This window comes from Fringilla coelebs (genome assembly GCF_963513975.1).
Source record: "Fringilla coelebs genome assembly, chromosome: 3".
Taxonomy (NCBI): domain Eukaryota; kingdom Metazoa; phylum Chordata; class Aves; order Passeriformes; family Fringillidae; genus Fringilla; species Fringilla coelebs.
The window spans coordinates 67,459,551-67,477,689 of record NC_140030.1 but is presented as its reverse complement, the minus strand read 5'-3'; the positions used below and the strand labels follow the sequence as shown (position 1 = coordinate 67,477,689).

Here is an 18,139-nt window from a genome sequence, read left to right as displayed (position 1 = left end):
TCCCTATTTGTCTAACTTATGACAGAGCATGAACATCACTGAGTGCATTCCTTAGAAGGTAACACAGATGAAGAAGATAGGCTCTCTATGCCTATCCTGAGAGAAGGACAAGAATACATTGCAGACTATTATTTTATTGCTGCTGTTAATATATGCACACATATAAACATAAAATTATGTCTTGATTATTAAGAAAAAGCTAAGCAAGAGAGAAATAATCTAAAAATAATCATGCTAATAATATACACAAATTGCAAGGTTGAGTTAGAGCATATGAGCTAGGAGGAACTTTTAATTAGTAACCACACCTTAATGAAGCTGTTGTTACTTGGAAATTAGCACGTGGTCCCACTCTCAGGGTTCTGGACTACGCTGAAGAGGTAGGTTTGCTCTAATGAAGTATCACTTCCAGATAATTGGAAGAAACTTTCCAGTTTAAATTGAAGTGAAAGCCTATTAAATCTCAGAGTCTGTGAAAATGACTTTATACTCTCTTAAAGTGTAATTCCACAGGTGGAACAGTTATCTTCTGAAAGTTTTGCAGATTTCCCCAGAAACTTTTACAGAACTCACATTCCCAAAATTTAGGACAGCATGCATTTTCTCAACACTACTATGTTCAGTACAAGTGGAAAACAATTTGCACATCATGTGTTGGAGCAGCAGAAGCAAAATAACTACACTAAATATATATCTACACTTTGTCCCCTGCCCCCATACCTATGTATTTTTTTTGCTGTAGTTCCTATCTCTCAACCTGACAAAGATCTCACACCAGAGATGCTTCAAGCATTAAAAGATTGGGGTCCTCATAGAAATACACTTCTGGGAACATCAGACTTTCCAGAGCTTTGGACAAACAACTTCCTGCACTGCTAATCAAATGTATAGTTTACATGGGGAAAAAGCCAGCACCTTTGAGAACACAGCAGAGCTACCCTGCCTTTCTACAGTAGCTACAGTGCTACCTGCTCACAATGGAAACCTATGTCTTCCTACAACCACCTCCTTGACATCCATCACTTCCCAACAAGCTGGGGAGGAAACTTGGACTCTTTGCCTGTACCACAAGTTCCACAAATTTCCCTGTGCCCCTGGACACTCCTCAGGTAGCTGAGGGTGTGCTTTCAGGTCCATGGACTTTGTGCTGCTTGCAGGGTTTAAACACTCAGTAGGAATAACCAGGGGAAATTGCTGGGGGAAAAAAATGAATACCAAATTGAAAAAACAACCCCAAAACTTAAACTTCATTTGATCGCTTTTGTGGGCATTAAGAGAACCTGTATGACTTCCAAAGTGATGATGTGACATCTGAATCCCAGCCACACAATCATAACAAACATCCCTCTCTAAGGTTTATCAAAAATTCTCACTTTGGAGTATCCTCCCCAGCCAGAATCTGTTCATTCTTTGATAAGCTTTCTCAGTTAAGAATATTCAAGTTGGAAACAGTAATGATATAAGAGCAACACAGGGAAGCACCATCTTACTAGAACAACATGAAAACTGCCTATCAGTCCATCTCCTCTCACAATTCTGGAAACCACACATTCCATAAAGTTAACCTGCTCCAAAATACCCATATAATTTTCAAAGATAATTCATGACTTTGAAATTGCCTGAAATTCTCCTAATCCAAACATATCACGTGAACTTGAGCTTAGCTGAGAGCCACTCAGAGCTGAGGATCTCAGCAAGCTCCAGCGCTCCTCCCCACACCTCTTCAGACACGTGGTCACGGACCATTTGCAGGACAGCAATGGCACTGCCAGTGGATCAAACACAGCCAAACAAGTGCTCATTTTTTACTTCTGCTGGAGTGCAGTTCACTGTGCTATTTTTAAAGGTAGCCTGCACAAGGCTGAAGGCTTCTGACTGTCCCTAGAACAAAATTAGCTCAATTGCAGCGCTCCAATTAAAGCCTGCAGAAGGTGGGTGGCCCCACTGCCAGCAAGCACGTGGCTGCAAAGAAAGGGCTATTCACCAGTGACCAGTCCAGAGGAGCAGGGCTGCAGGCATCACCCTGCCTGACTGACAGCAGGGATTGCTGGCAGTGCTCAGGGCTTGCATGAGGGGGGCTATGCTGCAAATGAAAACAAGCTTGATGTCCAGAAAAAGATGAAGGAACTGAAAAAACCCCCACAATATGTCAGAACATACAGCTGACACACAGAGAACAGACAGCTGGCATACATACTCGTTACAGCCCTGCCACATGCTTTTGCTGGGGGTCCAGACCGAGGACAGCTACAGCTTTATGCAGTTGCCATTCCACAAAGGCTGCATGCAGCCTCCTTATTAGATTTGGACAGCTTTGGGGTTTGAAGCCCCATAGCTTCAAAATTAGAACAAAACCACAAACATTTGCATTTGCACCTCAACTTGCCAGAAAGGTGCAGTGGAAAATGCCAATTGAAGGATTTGTGTCTGTGGCCAAGAGTTGCTGTTGTGAGTTTATGTTTGCAGGCAATGCAGAGAGCATTGGTTTTGTCAAAAGAAATACAGATACATAAATCAACCCAAGCCAAAGACAGCAAACATCTCATGACCCGCAGCATCCACTGATTTCATGAAATCAAATGTCATAGCTTAACAAAGGATTGTATATTTGATTTATATGACCTCAAATTTGATCCCTACATAGAGTTATCTCCATCATCCTCCTTTATTCTTCAAGCACTACTAAAAACATGGCAAAACTTAGAAAAGAGAAGATGCTTCATTCTTCTACTGCGCAAATAATGGCCAAGACTTACTTTAGGTATCATCAAACCACAAGTATAACTCATCTGAAGAACCATGACATTTTTTCTGCTCTTTAAATTGACCCCCTGCAACGTCTCCAAATAATTCTAAACTGTCTCACACAAAATCACCAGCAGTGTGCTTTGCAATTCTATTTTGGTTTTGAGCCTTTAAAAATATTCATATGGAAAACATTAGCTCCAGCTTGATAAGTCATGCATTTTCTTACAAACAGAGTCAAAGGAATAGTCAGAGATGTTTTTAAAAATCTCTAGAATTATTAATTAGAACACTAAAAGCATAACTCACAATAATTTTAAAAATATTTCACTCTGATGCACAAAGAGTAAGACCCAGTGGCAATTTTCATAGGTCTAGACAAATGTGGAGTGCCATTTTAGGTTCACAGGTAGGAAAAAGCATACAGTTATTTGATACAAAAAATAACAAGTCAATGTAATATATAATAAACCTTTAATCATGTACCACTATGTCCCATTTTGATACAGATGGGTTGCATATTTGAGACAGCTTATGCAAGCTATGAAAAAGTATATAGCTTTCAAATTTGTTCTTAATGATATATCTGTATTTCAGAAGCCTCTGAAATGCTCTGAACTGTCAGTAACACTTTTAAAACCAAAACCTCATAATAAACTCTGTCATTTTGTTACAAATTTAACAGTTAAAGCACTAACATGAAGAGTATTTTACACCTATTGTGTTTATTTCCATGCAAACTGCAATGTTCCCGCTATATAATCCCACAGATCTTCTCTGGTGGAAAAATATTTGTGAGCAATACAAATATCAAGCAGGAAAACCATTCCCCAAAAACTTGATTGGTAAGAAGTTACAACATGTTTTCCCCAAGACTTCACTACAGCACAGACTCTTCCACAAAATAGTTTGATAGCCAGGAAAATACACAACTTGTTTTTTATAAAGGGTTAAATGTAAAATGAAGATTTAGTAGCCTAATGAAAACAGAAGTTCTCTCAGATTCCTATTTTCAGTTGTGACGTGTGTTCCTAAATTTCCATTTTATAATGTATGCATGCAACATTTTTTGGCATCATAAAACGAGCAAAATGATGAATTGCCCTGAAATTCCCAGAGAATTAGTTCTGATATGCATGTGAATACCAAAGGAATCCATTGGGATTCCTGTTAATGGAACAACTACAAAGAAAAGTTGGAATGATTTGGCACTTATTATAAAGTTAGAATTTATCGGTCACTGCACATCAGTTAATTTAATGTCTTGGCAGAATCCTCTGTATTTGACATCTGAAAGCGTTAAAGAGAAAAATGTTTTGCTAGAGAGCTCTGCTGGCTGTAAAATTAAGTAAAAATATATTAATATTTTAATAGTATAATACAATAAAAACACTAATAGCTAAGGAGGAATAACAGACTTTGCTAAGTAACAAATACATTTAATGAACCTGCATGTGCACTGAAATTTTAGGCACTAGCAGAGCATGCGTACTTTCTGCATAAATTTCTATCCAGAACAAGATTTTTAGAAAAATCTTCCAAAAATACAACAATTTTACTCTGTACTTTTCTGTCTCAGAATCTGAAAAATGTGTTACAAAGCTGCATATTCCAGCATATCCTCCTCCTATTCTGGCAGATATTAGGAATGTCAGGAAAAAGGTCTTGATTACTGGATACATGTGCTCACTCTCCCAGCCCCTGGGAGAAATTCACGTAACTGCATAAGTCTCAGAAATGTAAAAAGATGTGGATGCTACAAGCCTGTTTGTTCAGTGAGACAGATGGGTCTCCATCTGCACATGGCAATGCAGGTTCCAGCACACAATGCAACTATACGAGTTCAAAACTTGAAAGCCACTGCAGCTATGGCCACAGCACATGCATCATCTGGGATCTCAGGAATAGGTCAGAAACTGGAAGACAAGCTGACTTTTTTTCCTAGTAAGGTATAAATGAATGTGGAAATGGCACTGGCAAAGGGAAGGCGCTACTTCAACCGAGGCAGCAATCATGCACTGGCAAAGGCACATTTTTTGACCTTTACAAGCTAAGATGAGAAAAATCCATTTCCATACCTGAAACACAGGACTACTGTGTGGAGAGTCAGTGTAAACATTAGCAGTTTATTTCTGGCAGTTAGATTTTAACAGGGACGCCTACTAAAAATTTGTGGAACATGACCTTGCATTTCAATAATACCTTTGGTTTGGATAGCTCAAAGAAGTACATAAATGAAAGCCAGAACGTGGGCCAGAGCAAACAGGCTTGTTTGGGGAGGGGGGACGGGTAAGAGGGGGGAGGGACAAAAAAGCAGTGAAATGAGAGCATCTGCTGCAGGAAAATATATTTGTGCCTAATAAATGCAAGGAATTATCAGATTTTCACGGGATAACTTTGACTAAAATTCCACTCCTTCTTAGATATTTTTACTAATCATAAGAGCTCATAAAAGCTTGAGAAACTTTGTATCCTTCCCTAAGCAAAATTGGACTCATGGCAGAACTCCCTGCATTCCAAAATATACTAATACCTGAATTCAGGCTGCACTTGATAAACCTGAGACACAGTATTCCAGGTTCCTTCACAGTTCTTTCTAAGGAGGCAGATTGAAATCAGATCCAAAGCTTTTCCAAACACAAGAGTTAAACCTGGCTAGAGCTTGTGTCTCAGTTTACTACAGTAATACACAGTGAGGATAGGCAACTGTAGGAAAACCTGCAGAGCTCCGTTCTAATTCTGTTACACATTTCTGACTCTCTTGCTACCAACGTATTTCTGCTAGGAATAAGGCTGATGTTTTGCCTTCTGGCACAGCTTCAAAATGCTTCCATAAAAAATTAACCCAACAAGCTGCTAGAGAAATACTCCCTTCTATTCCTAGGGCTCAGCAAGGACAATCTTCCATTCAGCAGAGTTAACAATTCTACTATCCATGCAATGACAGGTTCAAAGCCTGTCTTGACAGTCAGCAGGGTCAGAAATGTGAGTGAGACAGAAGTGCAAGGCCAGGCAGCCACAAGAAGGCCTTGATATTCAGAAGAAGGCATAAAATACTCAGTGTGCAAGTCATGACATTTTTATATTGAGAACAGCTATTTTTGAGGATGCTGAAAAGTTGTCATGGTTCCCTTGACCTCTCTATAGCCAGACACTGTGAGAACAAAAAGAACATACAGATCAGACTAATTCAAAAAGACTTTCCATTAATTTTTATGGCATCTGAGGGTTGAGTCATTAAACTATGTGGCTTTACAGACAGTTACAAAAATAGATGTGATACTACTGTGTCAAGCTCTCTGCAGCATGGTTAAAGCACTTATAAATTCTGTACAATAAGCAGAAAGCACAATGGTATACTTTGATATCAAAAATTTTGCAGCAGTTATCTGCAATAACTAATGCAACCCACCGAGTTCAGAGCACAGTAACTCTAGACCCAAAAAATCACATTAAACCACAGAGTTATCTAAGTTTCTTTTCCATATATATATATAAAACTTCGTCCTATCTTTAGATCAAAACCCCCTCTTACTCTTTTCAAAATTCTGAAAATAAAGTGTTTCCTTTACCAGTAGCACCAAAGTTTTTTTCCCCCCTTCTATTTACTGTACAGCCCCAAAGTCTTTTTCAAGAAAGTATAACAAAGCATCTCTGGAAAAAACATTCTGAATGTCATTTCTCTTTTTCCCTCTGTAAATTAAAAGAAATTTAAAAGCACACTACTGGGATCCCTCTCTGCGGTTTGCAACAAAGGAAGTCCTCTATGGAAAAAATAAAAATATATGAATGCTAACAAAAAAGTTACATCTATGCAAATATACATTCCAACATACTTAAAAAGTTGGTATTTATCACAAGTAGAACCAGCTCTTGACAGACAAGAATATATGCAAATTTTATTCATGACAGTTAGTTCAAAGCACCCTTAATGTCCAGCTTCCCTAATAACAGTATATTATCTTATGTCCTCCTTTCCCTGAGGTGCTCTGCACTAAGCTCATCAAAATGTAACTCAAAACCCTTGTCTACTCTGATACCTAAAAGGCCACCCCCGTCCACCAGACTGGTCATCAGTCAGCTACAAGTTGCCATTGCCAGCTTGTAAAGTAGAACAAGTTTAAGCCATGTAATAACTGCATCTGACATCACCTCTCATTAGTTTTTTCTCCCTTGCTCTCACTGCCTCCTCCTTTTGCACACTCTGCTGAGACTTTTTCTCACATTGAGTGAAAATTTGTCACTTCATGTGCACCAGCTGCAGTGGGCTCTAGCCTGAGACTTGGAGCAGAAACAAATGGTAAACAAAAGAATGGCAAGGGTTAAGAAATGTACATATATCTGATAAAAATACCATTAAGGAGATGGAGGTGAATTTCCTGTTTCAGATTTGGGAAATTTAGCATATATTACGGGGGTGGCTTCATGTCTGAGATAAGTTAGTGTGTAATGAAATAGACAGGCAAAAGGCAAACATCTCAAGTAGATGTTGAAATAAATATTTCATGGGGTTAGCCATATCAGCTGCAATAGTGAAGGAAGTCTCATTAAAGCTCTTTTCCTTATATTTAGTAGTAGCACAGTATGACAAATCCAAATCTGTGATAAATGGAACTACATAGCTGAGGTGTGAGTAATCATTGAAAGAGTAGTCTGAAAAAATCTAAACAAAAAACATGTAAAAAACTATTTGGATATTTAAAGGCAAAACAAACTGAGTAGTCAACAGTATCGCAGGTCATGTGTGTAAGCTCAGCGAGTCTTGTTTACAGTATAACCCCAAGGTGTTAAAGTTGCTCAGAGAAAACCAACTTTGGTAACGGTTATGTGCTAGTTTCACCAACAAAACTACTTCTCAAGTGTCAAGGCAGGAGAGAATGACTGCCTTTAAATTGAACTGTGCTACACTTTTCCCCTGGGCAGTTTGGCAGAAGGAGGACATACCTCATCCAGAAAAAATAAAGTTCACTCAAAAAAACTTCTCATCCTTCTTCCTCTGTTCCCCCTACCCCTCTCCCTTGCCTTGTACTATTGTGCGCTCCTTGCTGCTTTACTTTGAGATCCAGGCCCAGGATCCTGGGCAGGTCCCTATGGACAGCAGCTTCCCCCAGCAGTACAGGCTTTGGAGATTCACCAGTAAAGGAGAACATTCCATGCCTTTCCTCATTTCTTACCATCCCAGCAGCTAAATCCTGCATGGGACCTTGCCCTCAACTACAACTACTGAAAGGTAGAGGAGAGAGCACAGTCCTCTCCCCCTGTGCAGCACTGGGAAAGCCCAGCAGGCATGCAGTTGCCTGCCTCACGTTTCTCATGGCTGGATGAGCCTATTACCTCATCTGCACTTACAGGGCAAGGGCTACGGGGCAGCATGCACCTTGCATCATCACCCAGCTCGGCAGTGACAAACCCAGCCTTCAGAAATGCTGCTCTTAGGAAGCTGGGTGTGACAGCAAGCACAATTACTTACTCCCACTTGCGCCATTTTGGATGCTGACTTCCAAGAGGAAGGTGCTCTCCTGCTATCCATATTAAGAATTCAGAAAGGGCAAAGGAAATGTCAAATATCTGCCTTCACTTCAAAGGGTGAAAAAACACTGCTGTGCACACCAAGGCATGACAGGGTCACTCCTCTTTTTTGGGAGTAGGTATGAACACCAGCAATCCTGGTTGAGGCACCCAGCAGCACAGGGCACTGCGTGTCCCAGAGACGCAGCCCTTGATTTACTGCTGCAAGAGCAGAGGGCAGCCCAGCTACCAGCCGTGGAAAGCCAGAATGCTGATGTTTAAACTGCTTTATCAAATGCTGATATTTTTCTGGTTTTTCCTGCTAGAAATTCAGCAGCTTGCAGCCTAGAGGATACACCCAACACGTCTACATAAGCAGGGACTAACCTTGTCTTCACTCCTACTGCTTCCTGACAGGTCATCTTTTACCAGGAAAGGAAACAACTGTAATTGAACATGGCAGCAATCCATGTTTCCCCCTGTAATCTTAGCAGCAGAAGAAATGATTTCCTGTAGCTCCCGTAAGCAAGCTGTGCCCAGGCTCTCCCTCACCAATGCCGCCCATCCTGCCTGTGCTATCCCTGCAAACTCTCGCTCCTGCAGGGAACACGTGTTCTGAGCTGGCACAGAGGGGCAGCATTAATAAACTAGCTTAAGTAGACACCCCACATTTATAAAAATCTGAAACCAGAAAGGCTGACTCTGCCCTAAAGCACTTCAGTGAAGCCTCAGCTTTTGACTCTTAACAGAGGTACAGCACTGTTAATACAGTCTCAACCACTGTATGTAACTGTACCGATTAACTAAATATAATTCTGCACATGCAAAACTTCACGGTGCTGGGCTCAGGTTTTTTATCACCTTAACTAAGCTTCCTCAAGTCTCTTTGGAGAGTGTTTTATTTAGGAACAGTAAAGCGCGGTTACCAAGGGGTTTCAGTTCATTTAATTAAGTTGAATACAATTACACTCCAGTGGGTCTTAAAAATGAAGAATCTATTTAAATATTATTTAGATGCGTGTCTTTTAAGTACCACAGATTGCACAGGGCTTCATGTTCATATCAATTAGGGATATCAACTTAGCAATAAGAACTCTATCGCTTGCCAGCTTATAATCCTTTCCACGCTGGGATTCCGTATTTTATTTGCTCATTTCCCTTTATCTGTGTACAGTGAAGAGGGGCTTTTTGCATTCCTGTGTGCTCACACTGCTTCATCATCGCCAAAGCATTTCCTAATTAGGCTAAATAGGCGTCTTACACAAATAGAAGAGGAATATTCCTGCCTATCAACAGAGCACATCCTACAGATTCTGAGCTTCAATAACTGTGTGGTGCCATATCTCCCAGGTATTTCAAGCCCATATTTTTCTGAAGTGGGAACATGAGGGATGTCACGTGCTTGTTTCAAGGAAGTGCTTAATCCTGTGGCTGCTGTCAGTCCAATGGCTCTGCCCACTGATAAGAGACATGAGGACATGGAACGAAGCTGCATCAGAGGAAGCTCAGACGGCATACTAGGAAATGTTCTAGATTGTGGTCCATCACTGAAACAGGCTCTCCATGGAATTGGTCACAGCACAAAGCCCATCAGAGTTCAAGGAGCATCTGACAATGTTTTTAGTCTTATGGTTCAGTTTTAGGTACCCTGTGAGAAGCTGGAAGTTGGACTAAATGATCCTTAAGGGGCCCTTCCAACTCAGATAGTCTTGTGATTCTATGTTGTTTTTATTGGAGACTGAATTAGTTACTCAAGTGTTGCACATCACAGATGCACCTCAAACTGAGGCAAAAAACAATTTGAAAAGCCCCATATGGCTAAAGAGGTCATAAAAAACAGAAGCTGGCAGAAGCCCAGTGTTAATGAAGCTCACAAAAAAATTGTGTCTCTACAAAACCTCGTAGTTGATTCTCACTGACACAAGGCCCTGAACCACAGGCTGAAAGAAAACAATCGTAGATAAAGACACTTGGACTTGGATGGCAAGCAAAGCCCTTGAGCTACTTCTTTATGCATAGTGACATGAACATCAAAAGGAGAACATCCTGCTAACTAACCATTTGTCAGGACAGTTGTCATGCCAAAGAAAAACATTGCACCTAGCTGTAAAAGTGGCAGTAACATGAAAAGAAAGTCTCAGATGGAAGGAGTTTCCTCACAGACTCTGCTTCTCAGATGAAAAAAGTGACCTCAGTCTCAGGGAACACCACCCCATAACCCCAGCAAGAGTGATAGGACAGCCTCTGTACCAGGCTGCATCTGAAGCAACACAAAACCAGCAGGGAGCTCTCTGAGCAAGATGTTGCATCACTTTTCACAGTCTGCACCATTATCAATTTCAAAACAAAGGATGTCTAGTAAATAAGCTCCTTCATTCACAGAGAATTAGGATTTGAAAGAAAACAAAGATTTTGCTGTATGATTATTTTAAATGGAAAGGGAAATCATGGATTTTCAGATATGGCAATCTCTTCAAAGAGGTGCAAGGGCTGGATCAGGAGGAGTTACATGTGAAAGGAAAACAGGGCATCCGACTGTCTCTGGGAAAACAGTAAATTGCACTCTCATGCCCAGCTTGTTGCAGCTAACCAGCCCTCTGCTACCAATTACCCATTCAAAGCATCTGCTGGCAATACCTTGATGGTTTAGTTTTATATGACTCATACAGACACCAATGGTTACCAACCTATTGCCTGCATTTGTCTCTAAGCAAAAACAAAACAAGGTGTGACCAACTATACATGAAGGCTTACTTTGCACTATGATATCCCTACTCGGTGCCTGAAATAAGTCTTTTCATTTCTAAACCAAGCTTAAATGTCCATTATTTATTTCCCATGTGCTCCCTGACACCCACACCATTCAGCTACCTCCTCTGGGTCTCCAGGAAGTCAGCCTGCACACTGACCTTCCCCAGCCAAGGTCCCGTGCTCCAGCCATTTCCTGCCATGAAGGCGGCAATTCTTCCTTTCACATGATCCTTCTAAATCCCTCTTCCTAGCAGTTGCAAGTTACCCTTCTCAGCTGGGACTCCTCTCGCTTTTCTGGCCAAAGAAATACAACTCTGGATACTGACTCACTGCACCTCCATCCCCTGCCATCCTCTGTTTCCGCTTTATATGAGAGGTACTTTCCTGAGACAGGCATCAGTCTGGATAAAAACCCCTGCTTTGCTCTTTTTAAATTTTTTGGTTTTGTAAACTGTTCAAAGCTCCCCCAGCAACAGATCTGCCTAAGAAAGGCAGAAGGGTCAGCAGCAGTTAACATACCTTTTTATCCCCCTTTCCTCTCTTTTTCTTGGCAGTTTATAAAATAATTACTATCTGTAAGCATTCTGCAGTAGTTGTTATTAGGTTTGGCAGATGAAAAATGAAGATTTGTACAATCTTTTGTATTCTATGTACACTTGAGACAAAGATTAAAACCCACAAGTAACTTGGCAAAGATTACTTGAAGAAAGTACCAATCCATCAGAGAGAAAAAGCAACACTGAGAACATTCACCTCTTTTTTTTTTTCCTCCTACTTTTAGTATTTAGGAACTCAAACTCCATACTAAACAAATCCAGTGAGACTCATCATGACTAGGATAACAGGGATATGCAGAAGGGTCCCTTTCCCTTCTCATTTATGTGTGACCACACACCATATGTGGTATGAAGCTATTCTTTATCATCACCATCATGGCAGTGATTTTGGTGAGGTCCTTGACCTTATGTTCCCTGTTAACTTCCTGAGTTTAGATAGCTATCGTGCAAAGCTTAGGTTTTACAAAGTTTAGGTTTTAGAAAGTTTATCCCTCTGCACATATATACTCACTCCCTGACACAAAATCTAAACAATGCATTGCTGGGTTTGGGCTGAGCAGGAAACAGTACACCTCACTGAACTGAAACATCACGGTGTCCCTTCAATTCAGCACACATCAGTACACGGCACCACAGTGGAGCAGGAGTAAGGATTAGACTCCATTTCTTGTCTCATTGTAAACCGCTCTGAATAAAGGTAAAGGGTAACTAGAGAGGAAAACAATTATTAAGGAGGAGCAGTCCTTTTCCACTACCTACAATTGAGCTGTCCCCGCTGATTAAACAAGAAAAAAACGAGATCTTTCCCACAAACCTCAGGAGAAAAGTTTCCTCTAGAAATTTCCCCTCCCTACCAGGTTTTTTGATTTTAAAGTACAGTATCGTTACCAGTCCCCTGATAAAGTATTGCACTGGGAATTCTTTCTTCAGCCTCTGTATAAAATATGATCTATCCCCAAAAATACTCTGAAGCATCGTGTTTTTAAAGTGTAAACATACAATCATCTTGAAGATGGAAACTTGAAGACAGGAACCACAACTGACATACAACATGCCCACGCCTCTTCCTGTTTTACAATGGTTATTTATGAATTCTAAGGTGGGAAAGAAACCTAATAATGGAGTGGAAATCACAACCTCCAAGTGTTGGTGGATATTATGTATGAATACAAACGCGTTTATTTATAAAACAGAATTTTTCTTATTTTCATCCTCAGAGATTATAAGCTGCAGTTTAAATACAAAGGATTTATCATCAGCTTTCAGAGCTACTGCCCTAAAGTGGCCAACCACGAAAGCTCCGGAACTCACAAGTATTAAATATTATTCTGTAAAAGTGAAGGCTGCATTAAGACTATGCAATGATACTGATAACAATATGGAGCATGTCTGACATGGATGGTAAAAGGAGATGACTCTTAATTTAGTAATAGAAAATAATTATTTTCAATTTGCACTCCATCCTTAGGATTGCACTAGAAATTTCTGGTGTAAAAACCCCTTTTGTCTGAGTTGCAATATGCAGCATGTGTCTGCTGGAAAACAGCAAGCACATAATCAAAAGAGATGGAAAATGTTTCTGAACTGTAACAGATACGATAAACAGAGATAATAAACAGGCAGAACACAAACATCCAAACATCCCTGCAAGTGTAAAATGTGTAAAACCCACAGATTATTCAGCAGTGACATATCATTTCTAAAGGTACATACTATGACTCACAAGATACTACTCTGGCAAGCAGAATTCTTTAAAAGCCTAAAATGCCTTTTTTTCTGAAGTGCCACGTAATGCTATGCAATCAGCTCTAGCACATCTATTCATCCAAGCTCCTGCTGTGGATGTGCACTCGCTGACAGAACTTTTAACAGTGCCACCATGGTGCAATGAGCTCTCCTGTTTGCTCCATCGAGTTGTGCTGGGGTTGCAGTCAAGCAAAGAGCAAGCTCTGCAGAGCAGGGTCAGCCTGGTGCTGGCATTGAAAGGGGCAGGAGGCTCAACTCATCTGAACTTATGAAAGAAGAACAAAAGATGCATTTTCCTTTTTTCTTAAAAGCCTACAGGCCACACACTACTCCACTATAAATAAACTCATACCTTAGGCTCCTGAAGTTTTTATGTAAACAGTGCAGAAAGCAGACCCTTTATCTTTTGTTTATCTTTTGTTTTCGTCATACCTACCAGCACTGCACAAAGCATCTTCAGTTGCAGGTGAGAGGGTTAGGAGCATCTCACAACCAAGAGATTGCTCATGTACTCTGAATTTAATATTGTAACAAGCGTAGTACTGTTTCCACTATCATCTATCAGCTCTCATCATGCTTGCTGCAAAGCTTTCAAAGCATTGCTTTTATTATTATATTAAACAGTTACCTAATCTCCTTTACACACACTCCCACGCACAAAGTCCAGGTGGAGAACACTGTGAGATTAAATATTAGTAGGCTGTAACCTACAAAAAGCAAAAAAGCACTGTATATCATTATAAATACAGTGACAATAATGAAACACAAAAGGATGTTTTCATATTCTAGATAACTGTATTACCATGCTTGTAACCTTCATGGTTTATGTTTACCCACACACATGAAATGACATATCTTCATCTGGAGGCCTGATGATGCAAACTGATGTCAAGAACATATCCCCATGTCCATGCAGGGCCACAGTGAAGTCAAATCACCAAAGTTTAATGGGCGGGAGGGGAACAGATCTGCAACAGCACTCCAACCAGATCACACTCAGATTGTGACATGGATATTAGAAACCAGTTCTCCAATTTATTGCATGGCTTTCTATTAAAAAGCCTGAAAGTGCGATTTATAAATCATTACGGTATTATACTCTTTAACTTGTCCATCCAATTTTCCAGCTACACCCTGCTTAAAACTGTTTTCCAGATAGTTTATACAATCCCCGCTCTCCAGCTCTTCATAGGAAACATGCCTCTAAAACTAGCATGTAGCTCAAAAATGCTTATACAGGTGTCGTTAGAACCTACACCATCAAGTATTTTGTTATACTAATCTCAGTTCAAATAAACCTGGTACATTTTAAATCTGTGTTGCAAAACACAGCAGTAGACAAGAAAGTTCTGCTATCACCATAAGCCAGGAAAAACATTCCCCTTGCCTCAAGAAGATGAAAGCAGAGCCACCATTCCAACACCTGACCCACACCACAGCAACTGCACTGAGGGAGGAGAGGGCACAGGTAGCTCCTTCTAGTTTAAATGTAGTTATTTTCAATAATGGAAATCTGTGTTGTGAACCTTTGTGCTCAAAATGTGTTGTAATTTTTCCCTGTCAATGAGACGTTGCTTGATGTCCCTTCATATCTCTTTACCTTATCACACAACACATCCACATACATTTTCATGGAGAACATGTTTTTATAGTGGAAACCTGATTTTTAGACTTGCACATACAAAACCCAATTTCCCCCTATTGCCCATTTTCTCAATGAGAAACATGGAATCCAGATCCTTGCAAAGCCACCTCAGCATCCCTGCAGCCACAAGCACCTCCCTCCTCCTCCCACTAATAATGGCAGAGAGTTCATTAGTCATCAGCTGTATCAAGCAATCACCAAGAGGAAAATTGTTAGCAGCATCCAATGTTAAAACAGGTATTGTGACAAATCACTTTGTTGGGTGTAAATTCAAAGTAATTCCCATTCCTCCTGTGTTTCTGAACCTCCTAAAGTCCGAACACAGCATGTACTCTACAGCCATTAATACTGGCACAACAGGCTGAGAAGAAAAGAAGGAGGGCTGGGCTGCTGCATGAAGGAAAAGCTACAAGCACAGATTCCAAATGACAAGAGGGTGACCCAGAAAGGTGCAGGAAACAGGGCTGGGTGCACGAGCACTGAGCACCCTCTCCTTCACAATGCCACCTCTGAAGGGAAAAAAATCCTGAAGGAGCATAGCCCAGGGCCAAAACTGGAACAGTTCAACCCAGGTCTGGAAGGAGACAATCTGACTCAAACTCCTTTGCCCTGGGCACTAACTGTTCCCTCTGTCCCTTGGCCCTGTGCCACATCCAGCAGTGACCCCGTGCTCCATTTCTGTGCCCCAGTCCCTCCACTCTGCTCCTGTTTGCACAGCACTTGATACAATCAGCACTAATTTATACGGGTTTCTAGACAGCATCAGACTAAGTTAAACTAATCATTACCTGCTTCTGTAAAATATCATTTGCTCTAAGATACACTAAAAATAAGAGGTTTTCACCTGACTGTAGAAAATGGTAGCCAACATGTGTAGCATAGTATATTGCATTCCATCTAATAAAAGTCCTTTAAGTGCTCATGTGCAAGACCTTTTCTTTTTCCACATCAATTTTCACATTTTCTTTCTCCTTAGAGACTGTCATTTTCATATCCACAAAAGGAAGAAGGCATCATTACAGGCAAATTCTAGCAACCTTGTATTCCACTGCTCTTAAAAAAAAGAGAGAGCTTGGTTGACTGACTTTCAAAAGATAAGAAAAGGATGAAGAAAAAGAGTATTTCCAAGTTGGTATTCACAGCAAATCAGCAAGAGGAAGAATTTGCTTTCAAGAAAGAATGAAGAAGGCACCAGAACCAAAAGCTCTTATCACTCCTGATGGTGTAGAGTCTTATGGGGACTAAACTCTCTGATCAAGACATCTGTTTTATGTGCCCTGACGTGCAAGGAAAAGCCTAGACCAAAGGTTATCTCTGTGAGCTGTCTTTCCTCATAAAGGGATTAGCCTTGCCAGGCACAACATTTCTTGGAAAGGCAAAGGAGATGCAACAGGTTAAGTTTAAATTATAAAATTGAATCCAACATCTAAACTGACAGTCAGTCGCTCTCTCTTTTGACTTCTTTATTTGAAAGTAAAATACCCTTCATGGTTTTGTAAGATAGAAAAAATAATATCTGCCAGTTTGAAAGCAGAGACCGGGCCTTCTGGGTTTATCCTTATTGTTGCAAGTGGGATATGCTTTAGAAAACATGCTCCAAATAGAAGTCGGAACCAAAATGTTTTGAATCAGAATGTCCCACAGCGCGTTTTGAGTTAACTACAGAGTGCCACAGGCACCATGCTGACATGTCATCAATACAAATCATAAAAAACAAGTATACTGCATTTTCAAAAGCATATCTACCTGTAGCAGCTATTCATTTACCTGCACTTTTCCACAGAGCTGTGCTGAGGGTCCATGATCTCAACTGGAGCGGCCTTTTGGTGCCAATCTGACACCAGAAAAACAGAGTCACCCAATGAGAAACTGAGAGAGCAGCACTGCAGGGATTTCCATAAGAGGCTACAGTGATTTAATGAGGGTTTAAGGAAGAGCAATCCTGGAAGAAACCTTGGGCTGGTCTTAGCTGCCACAACTCCTCCTGGCAGTTCTGCAACTGCTTTTATCAGTTGGGGATCTACTTCCCTGATCCTTCCAGATACCCAGACTCCCTGGCTTAATATCAAATTCCTCTTCCCAAAGTATGTTAGCCAGCATCCAATTACATGGTATCACAGTAGCATTATCAGCTGGCATCTTTTTCTCTTTTGGTTTTTTTCTTTATTACTTTGATAAGAAATTCAAATAGTCACTTAAACACAGAGACCAAGATAGATTATATATGTAAATAGGAGGGCTCTTGGTAGCCAAGTGAGCTTTATTGTCCTCAAAACACTCTGTTCTCTTCAACTAACAGCAGATGGTGGGAAAGGACTGGTTTTCTCTCAGCATAACTGCAAAATACTATTGAAAAAGAAATTATTTTGTTTCAGCTGTTATAATTGATTCAGTATTTTGAAACGAGAAACTAGCTACTGCTTTGAAATAAAAAGCTGGAAAGTCTTCTAATTCTGTGGCATCTCTTTCAAGTTCTGTTGTATCTTTTGCAACTTGGCCGTTGAAGACAAAATCTCCTCAAACAAGTAAGACACTTTCTTCGGTGAAACTCCTATTACAGTTGATCAGAGTTTTGCCAGTGATTTCATTAATGTCAGAATTTGACCCAGATATCTCTCCTATGTATATACAAAGGAAGAACTTGGCATAAACAAGAGGTGCACTGTAATGACTTCCCTGTACTAAGGTCAATAGCCCATGTTTTGAAAGCACATCTTTAAAAGGATCAAGTTTCTGATTTTAATTTCATATTAAAACTTGTTTTCAGATCTCATAACATAAAAACTTTTAGACCTTTACATAGCAAACAAAGAGTTTGCTATCACCACATCAATACATGATTCTACACCAAAAATATCCCTTTTCATAGCATTCAGTTTTGGCAATGCAGAGAATTTCTTTATTACTACTCACAGTCCATCTCTCTCTAAAACATTAATACACTTCCAACATCCCCTGTTGCCCTGAAACACTGAAAATTATAATTATCCAGTACATTCCAGCACGCGCTTGCTACAGACTAAACGAAAGCTTTTGGGTATAATTTTGTTATCTAGCAAGCTCCACAAAGAGCTTGAGATGCTTATACCACAGCTGCACCTATGGAATATTTCATTAGAAAAGTGCAAAAGAGAAAAGTCATATTTACTTCAGCAAGACCTAGTACAGCTGCAAGTACACACCCAGT

At 40.3% G+C, this 18,139-nt stretch overlaps 1 protein-coding gene across 5 annotated transcripts in view; it reads right to left on the bottom strand.

Annotated features, from left to right (window-relative positions):
- LOC311151552 (SAM and SH3 domain-containing protein 1-like) overlaps window positions 1-18,139 on the bottom strand; it is a 523,482-nt gene that overhangs the window by 97,350 nt on the left and 407,993 nt on the right. The gene's annotated exons all lie outside the window — the stretch shown is intronic.